We start from the raw sequence: 13,423 nt of genomic DNA on the forward strand, positions 1-13,423 counted from the left end.
AGACTTTATCTGGCTTTTTTGGGGCAAATATGGTGAAAAGTCACCTAAAAAAAAAGCTTTACATTTTACTCGACAATATGTGCCTGAATAAAGCCTAAAATTTTCAGATAATGTTGACGTTATCCGCGTTTTACAAACACTACAATTAGTTTTCTACTGGTTTTGACTTTATCATCTGCGGAATGTGTAATATAGTTAAACTGCAGGAAGACAAAAAGACATTTGTCTGATGACATTTTAAACATGTGTAGAAACATTGACCACCTGTAGAAACAAGTTCTAATGTTAATGCAGATGGACACACTAATTAGAACATTATAGTTTACGTCATGAGGAAGCATAAGCTGGATACAACGCTGCCTTTCTAATTCTGCCAAAGGCACCGCTGTTCTGTTCAGCTTCTGAACATTTGGTATATTTTACATCGCAGGACCCACTAGGGTCTGATGGGCTTCAGAAATGTTAGTTAGGCTTGTGTTTGCACTAGGGATTGGGCAAACTGGTTTGGATTAACACCGACCTTCCTCCTTCTTAAGGTCATGAACATTTGCTCATAAAAAACATTGAAGTAAAATTAGGCAGCATGGACTGGTTTTGGCAAGTACTCCTTTGCTAACACATTAATGTTTTAACATAGACAAGGTGTGAGTTTAATTTGAATCAAATCCCAAAGTGCATGTACCCTGTTTGTTCTGATGTGAAAAGGATTTAGCGTTTAGAATGAAGGATAGAGGAAACTTGCGCCAACATTAACCTTTTCTGTATTTGTAGTTGTTGCAGATACTGAAATTCATTATTACCTGAGCATTACACAAAATGTAGTTTGCACACATAGAGAGTCCATGAGTCTATATGACTGAAATACATTTTTGCAATGATAAAATTAAATATGTATGAGACATTTTTCACTACAGCTACAAGACGGTCTAGAAGTTTTGGGGAGATGACAGCAGAAGTCCCAATAATGGTGTTAGGAAGTGGTAAATACTTTGATAAACTGATGTGCTATTGCAATTTCAATATATACATAGTTTTGGCATATGTGGTATCTAAGTATCTTAGTATATAATCTGTAATATACTGTATCCTTTGGTAATCCCTGGCTAAAGAGACCACCAATAGAGCAATTATGAAAAAGTTAATTTACACAATTTTGTTACCATAACTCTGGATTGGATGATACCAAAACCCTTATCCACGCACTCATCATTTCCCACCTCGACTATTGTAACCTTCTCCTCTCTGGCCTCGCCCTCACTCGCCTTTCCCTCTTAAATCCACCATGAATGCTGCTGCCTATCTAATTTTTGTCATTTGTCTAACCTTTCTCTGTCGAACTCACCAAGCTGCAATCTACTTCACTGGCTTCCCTCAGAACCCAGTTCAAACTCCTGACCCTCACTGACAAAGCACTCAATCACTCTGTCTAATTACATCTCCAAACCCATCTCTGCCCACACTCCCGATCCCACCTCTATTCTTCAGACTGCCACCTTCACTTCACCCTGGTTAACTCTTCTCATGCTCACCTCCAAGATACTTCCTGCTCTGCCCCCTTCATTAGAACTTACTCCCTCGCCAAGTCAAACGTTTGCCAAGCTTCAAACATTTACTCAAAAATCACCTTTTCATTAAAGCCTGTTGACCTTCCAACTAAATATCCACTCCTCCCGTTTTGTAGTTCCCTGCAGTTCACCATCCAGCTGTTTTCCCATCCCTTTAACATGTAAGCTCTCTGAAGCAGGGCCCTCCATCCTAGTTTTCCTCCCCAGCACTATCCCTGTTTCCAGTGCACCTGTCCCTTGTTACCTAGTCCACTTCAGCAACTCTGTGTGCTCTCCCTTCATTGGGTACAGACTTTTTTGGGCATATTCAATTAGCCACTGGGTTTACCTCATGGCTAATTGCCAGCTAAAATCCCAGTGGCGTGGAGAAAGACTATTTAAATAAATATCCTTTTTCCCAAGCCTAATATTGAGGACTACCATGCGTAAACCCACTGATTCTGCGTGTGAACCCTCGAATTTTGCCAGTTTTGGACAGACTTTTTCCTCGCAGCTCATGAAGACTTGACCACGCCTAATACCTGGCCTGGATTCTTTCCAACATCACCCTGCTGTTCTTTACCCATGCCAGGTATGTCACACTCCTTCCCCTTTAGCTTCAACCATCCTGGTGAAGCGTAACATGGCATACTTTCCACTGCAGAATGCATACCGAAAGCACCTCTCACTATCCAGTGTGCAAGAGCTCAAGCCGCGACTTGCGCGCCACTGTGGTATACATCCCGCCAACGCTTTACACAAATTAACAGACCTGCATGTGCGCAATAACTGGATGCTCTGATAAAGATGATACCGCTAGCTGCAGTCCAGCGCCATATAACAATAACCATTACTGGGATCCAAAACATAATCAGTACGTATCACTGGCGTCCGGGATCCTGGCGTTCAAAATACTGATAGGGGTGAGTACAGGTTATTTCCCCCTCTCCCCTATCCCTTAACCCTAACCCTTTGGTCCCTTAGCCTAAACCTAACCACCGCCTTTAGTACCTGAACCTAACCACCCTCCGATGGTGCCTAAACCTCTAAACCTAACCTTCCATCCCCGCTGCCTAAACCTAACCCTCCCTCCCCTGCAGCCTGACCCTAACCTCCCCCTCCCCGCCACAGCCTAACCCTAACCCCCGGGTGGCACCTAAACCTAACCGCCCCCTTCCCATCCCTAAACCTAACTCGCCGGCTGGTGTAATTAAAGGTCCGGATACCGACTCTCAGGATTCTGGCATCTGTCTCCTGCCCCTTTCGGAGTTCCAATGTTGGTATTCCAACAGGTGTCGGGATTCCGGCATCAGTATTTCGGCAGCTGGCATATTCACCACATCCCCCTAAAATAGACTCTTAATTAAAAGAGCCACAAAGTTGTCAATAAGAATATAAATAAATATAAAGATATCTAAAACCCACTAAGTTGAACTCACAACAATGTAAATAGTCAATCAAGAGAACATTTAAAATAGAATTACATGAACTGAAAAGACTGTTATACAAGAGATAAAATAGAATAGATGGAAAGATAGTAACAATGGTTACAGACTATAAAGAGGCCATGCTAGAACCAAAAAATAATAGTAATACAAATATTAGAAAATAAAAGAGAGAACATATGAAACTCAATGAAATGTCACAGCGAGAAACATTTTTTATCATGAAAAGAAAAATAGTAGTTCCAAAGTGTACCATCCAGTGCTCCGTTACACTAGTGAAGGAAAATCCCAAGTTGTACAGATTCATTCAGTCCACGGGCCAAACTGTATCCAGTTTGTGTATCCACATCTCTCTTTAAGCAACATTCCTGCATGGTTACCACCCCTCTTAGGTCACAGAATCCAATCAATTACATTGGGGAACAGTTAATCTGTTGCCAGGGATTTAAAAGTCGATTAATTTGATTAATTTTGTGCTCTTGGTCATGAATATGCCATGCTTATTTTTTAATTGGCTCTAGTTTTTGAGATATGCGTATGTCCTTAATATTTATGCAAAATTAAATGAAACAATGTTAAAAATAGTTACATTTGATTTGTAAAATGTTATAAAAAGACACAGGATAATTATATACATAATTATTAGGCAGATATGAGAACCGTTTTTTGTAGGATTTTCTTTTGTATTCTTGTTGTGGGCAGTCCCTCTGCAGACTCCAACAGTAATCATAAAAACATAGAATTTGATGGCAGATAAGAACCACTTGGCCCATTTAGTCTGCCCCTTATTTTATCCTTTAGGTAATCTCAACCCTTTTTGAACCTTAATTCTTTGTAAGGATATTCATATGACTATCCCAAGCATGTTTAAATTGCTCTACCGTCTTAGCCTCTACCACCTTTGATGGGAGGCTATTCCACTTATCCACTACCATTTCCGTGAAGTAATTTTTTCTTCAATTCCCCTGAACCTGCCTCCCTCCAGTTTCAGTGTATGTCCTCGAGTTCTAATACTTCTCTTCCTTTGAAGAATGTTTCCCCCTGAACTTTGTTAAGATCTTTTAGCCTTTTCGGGAAAGTTTTGTGATGTAGCCCATGCACCATTTTAGTTGCCCTTCTTTGTACACTCGCTAATGTATTTATATCCTTCTGGAGATATGGTCTCCAGAACTGAACACAGTATTCCAGATGGGGCCATACCAATGTCCTATACAGTGGCATTATTACTCCTCTTTCCCTACTACTGATTCCTCTCCCTATGCAACCAAGCATCTGACTTGCCTTTCACATTGCTTTGTTGCATTGCTTTCCTGCCTTTAAGTCACTTGAAATAGTGACTCATAAATCCCTTTCCTCCTCAGTAGTTTCCATTATAGTACCCTTGATACTATATTTAGCCTTTGGGTTTTTGAGACCCAAGTGCATGATTTTGCATTTTATAGCATTAAACTGTAGTTGCCACATTCTTGACCATTTCTCAAGCCTACCTAGGTCATCGATCATTTGTTTTACCCCTCCCGGTGTGTCTACCCTGTTGCATATCTTTGTATCATCTGCAAAAAGGCATAATTTCCCTTCAATACCATCTGCAATGTCACCAACAAAGATATTAAAGAGAACTGGTCCAAGTACAGATTCCTGGGGTACGCCATTGGTAACATTTCCCTCCATAGATTGCGCTCCATTTACTACAACTGTCTGTTTCCTATCCTGCAACCAGACCTGGTTCTTACCCATTTAACTGTTTTATAATCCACCCCTATGCTTTCAAGTTTATTTAGCAGTCTGCTTTGTGGGACAGTGTCAAATGCCTTACTAAAGTCTAGATATGCTACTGTCGAAGTCAAAAATATTACATAGAGAGAACATACAGATTCCACACATTATGAGTCGCTAAGCTTGCAAATACGCGCAGTGAGCACAGCAATATATGGTACCATACGCATTTACACAGACATGCCACAGAGATAGATTCGACACATATTTCATACAGCACATAATTTGAACATATCAAGCGCCAGACATCATAATGATTTAAAATTATATAATGGAGTAACGTCATGTATGTGTATTATTGGAGCAGAGCAAGATAGACATGTCGTGCTTGGTATTACAGTAACCAGATTAATATGTAGATTCATTTGATACTTGTTATTAAGTTGTAGGACATTGCAACAAGTAGTTATGATTAAATGTATGAAAGCTAAAGTCACTCTTAATAGAACAATGGACATTCCAAGCAGTTGGTGGACAGGAAACTCAGGCCAGCCCTTTTGATGTCTTCATGGTTGAACTTTGTTAGTATATGAACAGACCAGTGACTCATCATGAATGAGAAAGTTCCCTCCCTTAGACTAGATGTGTGCACTCCCCCAAACTAGATAGCACATTGCTGATCAGACACACAGTTGTTGCTGTTTTGTCCCAGACAATGATGGAGATGGTGCCAGAACAGTTCCTGTATTTATTTGCTGAGAGAGAGAGATATATGGAGCGGAGGATGCATTGAAGGAATGGTATTGTATGCTGGCCTGTAACTGTATGTATTTGATTTAGTTTGTATTAACTGCTTACTGTATAAATTGTAACCATGTAACTATATGTATACTGTACATTGTGATATATTGAATACATATCCTTTTAATAACAAATATATACATCAATGAGCTTTGGAACTCAGATAATGTGTGGGTGTATTCTTTTCTCTTAAGGGATGCAGTGTTTTGAGATGTACAGTGCATTTTTATCGTATATGGTAATAAGATGCGCCTGGCGTCTGCAGTATATATTAGAGCAGGCATTTTAAATATTTGTTAGAAAGCAATTTGGTATTTACAGATGGGGGCTGCGTCCGCGATATCACGGTCTTAATGATGCACTGTACATTACAAACGCGATGCTGTGGTCGATCAGCTTATGGTGGACACATCGTGACGCTGACAAATCATATCCGTGTGTTCTGTTGTGTTAGTAAGCCACTGATATGAAATTCAAGGGACAATGTGTTTCTTATAATATTTAAAATGCTGAAGCGTATTTTTATTGTTGCAAAGCAAAGTTCAAATAAGTCATATTGTGTTTGATTCAAATTGGATTGTTTATCTGTTAAGTAAATTTAAAAGTACATTTAAAATTTGCTGCATAGCCTTGATATAGCTTTTTTTTTTAAACTCAGGCCTAAAGTAACTTCTGGTGCTTGTATAATTTGTGATTTCTTTGTGACAAAGGAAGCCACATGGTCTGTCCTCCATTTTGGACTAACCACATGACCTGTCCTCCATCTTGTGTAAACCTCATGGATGTGGAAGGGGGAGGAGCAGTGGCCATTTTAGGAAGGTCACTTTCTAAATAGCTGATTTTCAGTGTGCTCAGAACAATCAGTTTCCTTTGTCACATTCATAGCACCATTTATGAGTTACCAATGAATTTATTTAACCCGTGCCATAGTCAATTACAAATAGTTTCAATTGGGCCTAGTAAGAGTAAATGGTGAGATAAGTGTTTTTTTTCCTTCTTGTCTGTGAAAAAAAAGTTTTTTTTTCTTTCTATTCTTCCAAGACTTGTGGAGGATAGCCATTGAAATGCAAATTAACCTGTGTAACTACTTTTTTTAGTAGTGAAAAGCAAATATCTTTGATATGAAAATTAGAGGCAGTGAAGAGGTAAGGTGTCTCATAGAAGGCCAGTGAATGATACATATATCTAATATTATTATAATTATGTGTATATTTATATCAGTGTATGTTCTGCAAGATAGCTATCCAATCTGATTCATATCATTTAAATTATAAATTATTGCAGTCATTATAGATATGTGTGAAATCGGATACATTTGTTTGCTATATAGATAAATTTGAAATAAATGTATTTAAGGGTGTAATTATTAGAAAACACAAAACGCAGTTCTGGCCCAGTCATAAAGGGTTATACGGTACAAGTGTGAGGTGTATTAAGTGAGTAATTATAGTTTGTATTGCTCAGATTTATAGAGATTGTGTGATTTGTTTTATTGTGGACGCACGTTTGTACACGTGGTCCGGACAAAGTACAGGAGAGCGCTCGTAGTGTAAAAGGCACGCTGGTCGCGTGTTTACGCAAGGTTGCATAGGAATATGGACACTAAGTACAAAGCACACGATATTTGTCCAATTAAGGTGGGATAGTAGACATTTAATACAATAGCACATAACTATCCAATTTCAAAAGCAGGTTACTCTAAAATTTAGTTTAAAAATTGTGAGCACCTCTGGAATTAAGCTACTGACCTAAAGGGAGTAAAAAAAAATTCTGTACCGAAAAGAAAAACAAGGTGTATTTGAGTGAGTGAAAGCGGAGTGAGAGGATTTGAACCCCGGAAATTCAGGTCCCGTGGGTACACCAAGTGAGAGGAGACTTGGTGGCGTGAGGCGGCTGACTCACGTTAATAAAGGTAGAGATAATACGCAAATCGTGAGGTGATTTGTAGAGGAACGTGATATAGAATTGTGCATTGTGCAAAAGTATAGAAATTGTGAATTGAAGTTTAAAGGTTTTGTATTACGCTCCGGTTGAGGTTTCGCAGCTTGTGATTCGATTCCAGTGGTCATAAGGCAGATAGGTAACAAGTACCTATACGCTGTGCGATTGGACCACATGTTTGTGGGTGCGATACATAGCGCAACTTGACACCCCTTTTACGAGCTTTTGCGTAAAATCGCGGTATCATTAGCGCTGTGTAGAGCATACGCAAGCATGATTTGTGTAAGTCAAAAAGGGAAGTTTTCACTGGTCTCTCTTAGGAAAATCTTCAACGGCGGATATTCGCTGGAATAGGTAAGTTTCTCCTAAAACTTCCAGTGAATAGAAGCTAGTTAGGGCCTCACTGGGTACTCGGTGGTCACTATTGGAGTGAGTCGTGGTATGTCAGCGGAGAAGGAGCGAGTGAAAGCACTAGGTGTCTTTCACCATCTATTTGTGGTGTGCATTGGGGATTGCATTTATTGGCAAAAAGTCCGCGATGGGATCCAATTGCACAAGCAGTGGGCGTTTGGTAGCTAGGGTTCAGGCAGAAGAGTTGGGAACGAGAAGGTCAGAATTGCGGCCGAGAGAGTCAGCAAGGTTTATTATGTGGGAAAAATATGGTTCACACGCGGAGGATTTTTGCAATGAGTGGGTACGTATGACTGCGGAAGATAGGGCCAGATTCCCAAAGATGGGTAGCTTTGAATCAGAGGTGTTACAGAACGTAAAGATTAAAATATGTCTGATTAAATCCAGAAAACAAAGGGTCAGACATACAAATTGTTTAAACCTGTGGCAGCAATAGGGGTTGGTGAGTTTGATCCTAAGGTATTGCAGGTGGTATGTCTAACCAAAGTCATATAAGACAAGAATGGAAATATAAGAACTGTTTGAACTTGTAGCAACAATAAACAAGTAGGAAGAAAAAGAGAAAGCAAGTACACCACCATATGTAGATGTAGAAGCAGTTACGGCCAGCATACAAACTATAGAAAATAATAAAAATATGAAAAATATGACTGTAACCTATATATGTACTAATGAATGTTGAAGTTTTATTTAGGAGGAGAAGGAGACCTGATTGGTTTCAGCTATTTCTCATGCACTCAGAGGAATATCCAACCGGTAACAGAAGAGCAGTAGCCTGCGGGGGAAGTAGCTGAGACCAGTGGAACTGGTAAGTATGGTATCATTCGTGTACATATATAGTAAAACCCTAAAATAAAATAAAAATCAAGAAATTAACATCAGAAATGGAGAAAAACCTGTCCCCACATTAGTATATGCCAGTAGGAAAGCGGACAGAGACAGGGTAACCCCCGGGTATTTCTTTTAGTTACTATATAAGAAGTATTCATTCCTAGTAATGCCCCTAGTCAAGATGAGCTCGGAAATGTTTGTTGGACCATGTACAGACCCTTAATACGGGATGAGAAGGATTGAATGAATACTTCGCATGACCTAGAAGCTTATTAAACTTTTTTTTTTTGTCTTTGCAGTATCAGAAAACTCTCCGTCTGGATAAGATCACTGGTAAACACTAATTCGGTAAATGGGAGGTAGCTGTCTCTGTGCTAATGGACAGGCTCAATAAGGCATTGAGGGTCAGGGTGCAGACTTCTTTGCCAAATTGAAAGGGGTCACAGTAGCTAATCTTAGAGAGTGTGCTATTGAACATCCCAAGAATATTGCTAGGCACAGAGAACAACAGGAGGAGAGGTTGAGGATGGCAAGTATACAGGCACATACAGGAAAGACCCATCAGTCCAAACCCCAGATCCCTAATGTTAAGTCAAGGTCAATAATATGTTATACTTGTAGGAAGGAAGGGCATTTTGCCAGAGATTGTAGGAGTAGTAGGACACATAGTCAATATAGACACCCTAGACAGAAAACACAAGCCACATTATTAAACACATAGACGGGACCAAGGGACATATAGCAAGGAATCATAAGCCATATAGAAAACACAGATTCGGCTAATGGGAAGAACAAAATAAATGCAACATTACCCTTTGACAAAACTTGCTGGGGTTAAGATGGGGCCTCTAAAATTTTGCTTATTTTTCCTAGCAGAAATGGCCCCTGATTAAGTTAACAGGAGCTCTGTTAGATATGGTATACATATAATGTGCTCCAGCTCAGGAAGTACAAAGTATGTTAGACACCCATGAAGACTAAGTTACATTTCACTGTTCTAGATGCATGTCCATCACAGGTAGAGGAAATTATCTCACAGATACCGGGTTCCCTATGAACTTAGGATGGACAGGACACTGGATTGATGGCTGGGATAGTCCCAATAGCGATACAACAAACATAGAATTTTTTTAAGGGGAATAGACCAAGTAGAGAATCACTTCCCCGTAGTGCCCAATCCAGTTGTCAAATTTTTATAAAATCTTTTCCACCTCTACAAACTCATCTGTCACCAACCTCTATTCTGTTTCTCCACAGTTTACTCTTCATCTTTTGCGTTCACACAGGGTGGTACTATACATGGACCCAATTACAGTTCAAACTCCACATGCCTAGGTCCTTCAGAGTTTCTGCCCAAACCCAGTATATCCCAACAGCAGGATGACACCAATATTACTGCAGTGTGCCTTGTCATGCACAAAGGGTGGAGGAAGGATGAGAATACTGGTGAAGGGAAATTTTGTATAGACACTAATATGCCTGATGGTGAATGGCAAACCTGACATTTTCTTTTTCATTTTCTTCTTCTTTCTCTCCTCTACAGATTTTTTTTTCGAGTTAAGCTCATGGTACTCTACATTGCAAACACACAAAGACTTCGTACAGTTAACACCCTTTAGGAATTATTGTTATGTATTGGTGTGCACTGATGTTTTCTCAAACTGGGTAGAGGCATTTCCTGCCGCCATGGATGCTGCTGTGTTTACCGCAAAGAAAAATTGCACAGAAATTTGTGTGTAGATAATGGTACCCCTAGAAGTAGGAGCAAAGCTTGGAATTGGACTATTGTGATCATAGATACTGCCACTAGTATTATGTAGCATCGGAACCACTCCCAGATCTTCACTTAACAAATCACCCTCTTCGAAATTTGTTTTTGTTTTGGTATTTGTGTCTTTTTTTTTTTTGGAAGACAACCTCATGTCATGATTGATCCGCACAATGATCAGAAATACACCAATGAGGTGACAGTACAGTACTTTATCGAGATGAGCCAGCATTTCAGAACTTGACAAAAGAACTTGAAACGGTTGATTGCTGGTATGCCAAATACTAACTGTCTTGATTGTGAACCAAGAGACTGTGTGATTGTTCTTATGCTCAGATTGCCTAATAGACAGGTGGGAAGGACCATACTAAGTTTTGTTGACAGCACTATCCCAGTGAAAGTAGCAGAGAGAGAGACTTGGGTCCATGATTCCCATAGCAGGAAAGTCGGTAGTTCGGAAGGAACTCGTTAATGGAGTGAGATCGCAAAAGTATCACCAGATACTCTGTTCCGTGAAGACTGAGAGGCGGCACTGTTGAACACTACCTGAGCGTACTAAAGGATTGCAGAAAGACCAGTCGTTGTAATTGATTTGCTATGGACAAGAGTTGTTTTGCTCTATTTATCTTTTCTCTCTTTCCCGCTGACAAACATTTTTTTTCAGGACATTCTATTTTTGTGAGGTTTTTTTTTATGAGGAGTCAAGTGTGGGACTGGAACTGGTTCTGGAGGAAGGAGTGATTTCCGTATAGGATCCCCGGGTTAGCCAATCAGTTTGTTAAAGTCAGAGAAAAATCAAAGGTCTAGTAGTTATGGAGTTCGGAGGTAATCAGGAACAATCAGACAATGGCTATTCACACATTGCAGATAAAGAGCTCATTAATATATGTGGAAGAAAGGTTTATGAGTGGCTCTCCCCGAACTCCGAAGGTTTATGTTATTTAGGAAGGACACTACTTATAACCCTTGTTCAATTATTAAACAGACCTATAATACTTTCCAGAAATGGAAACAATGTTCAGAAAATGATAGGAATATGTAAATCATGAAAATTTTATATGTCACTTTCACGATTTGTTTGTGTCTTCTTCATCTACCCAGGAGAACCTCAATCGAATCCGAACATCAGTGTACAAAAACGTAGGTACATGTATGTGTGAAATGTTCGTCCAAATCAGACATTATAGGCCAAAGCACAGTCCCAGCATACTCTATAGGTTGAATGTTGTCCCACACCCAACCAGTGGTCCCGTGACCGCCGAGTGCATATAGAGGATGTCTCATCCTCCTCCCTGTCTTCCCCAAATATAGTCAAACATCTGATTTGCGAAATGAATACATACTTGTGTCTAGGCCACTGATTATTGTCTGAAATATTTTTCTTATGTTAATAATTTATGACAGTTATTGTTTACTGCCAAAGGGTGGACTGTCGAAGTCAAAAATATTACATAGAGAGAACATACAGACTCCACACATTATGAGTCGCTAAGCTTGCAAATACACGCAGCGAGCACAGCAATATACGGTAACATACGCATTTACACAGACATGCCACAGAGATAGATTCGACACATATTTCATACAGCACATAATTTGAACATATCAAGTGCCAGACATCATAATGATTTAAAATTATATAATGGAGTAACGTCATGTATGTGTATTATTGGAGCAGAGCAAGATAGACATGTCGTGCTTGGTATTACAGTAACCAGATTAATATGTAGATTCATTTGATACTTGTTATTAAGTTGTAGGACATTGCAACAAGTAGTTATGATTAAATGTATGAAAGCTAAAGTCACTCTAATTAGAACAATGGACATTCCAAGAAGTTGGTGGACAGGAAACTCAGGCCAGCCCTTTTGATGTCTTCAAGGCTGAACTTTGTTAGCATACGAACAGACCAGTGACTCATCATGAATGAGAAAGTTCCCTCCCTTAGACTAGATGTGTGCATTCCCCCAAACTAGATAGCACATTGCTGATCAGACACACAGTTGTTGCTGTTTTGTCCCAGACGATGATGGAGATGGTGCCAGATCAGTTCCTGTATTTATTTGCTGAGAGAGAGATATATATGGAGCGGGGGATGCATTGAGGGAATGGTATTGTATGCTGGCCTGTAACTGTATGTATTTGATTTAGTTTGTATTAACTGCTTACTGTTTAAATTGTAACCATGTAACTATATGTATACTGTACATTATGATATATTGAATACATATCCTTTTAATAACAAATATATACATCAATGAGCTTTGGAACTCAGATAATGTGTGGGTGTATTTTTTTCTCTTAAGGGATGTAGTGTTTTGAGATGTACAGCGCACTTTAATCGTATATGGTAATAAGATGCGCCTGGCGTCTGCAGTATATATTAGAGCAGGCATTTTAAATATTTGTTAGAAAGCAATTTGGTATTTACACTACATCTACAGTTCCCCCTTGATCTATTATTTTCATTACAGAGTCAAAAAGTCAATAAGATTTGTTTGGTATGATCTCCCACCCGTAAATCCATTCTGTTTTGGATCCTGTAAGTTGTTTGATTTAAGATATTCCACAACTATTTCTTTTAATAATTTTTCCATTACTTTTCCTCCTACTGATGTAAGGCTTACTGGTCTGTAGTTACTTACTTCTTCCTTGCTTCCACTTTTGTTCAGTGGAACTACATTTGCTCTTTTCCAGTCCTCTGGAAAAGTCCTCTGCATTTAGTGACTGGTTAAATAATTCTGTTAAAGGTGTCACCAGCACATCTTTTAGCTCTTTTAATATCCTTGGGTTTATCCCATCTGGCCCCATTGATTTATCCACTTTTAGTTTTGAAAGTTATGCTAGGACCTTCTCTGTAAATGTTCTTTCATCTACCTTATTTTTACGAATGTCCTTGCAACTTAACTGTGGCACCTTCCCTTCTCCTTCTGTAGTAAATACTAAGCAAAAATAATTATTTAGGT

Source organism: Pseudophryne corroboree, chromosome 1, assembly GCF_028390025.1.
Source record: "Pseudophryne corroboree isolate aPseCor3 chromosome 1, aPseCor3.hap2, whole genome shotgun sequence".
Taxonomy (NCBI): domain Eukaryota; kingdom Metazoa; phylum Chordata; class Amphibia; order Anura; family Myobatrachidae; genus Pseudophryne; species Pseudophryne corroboree.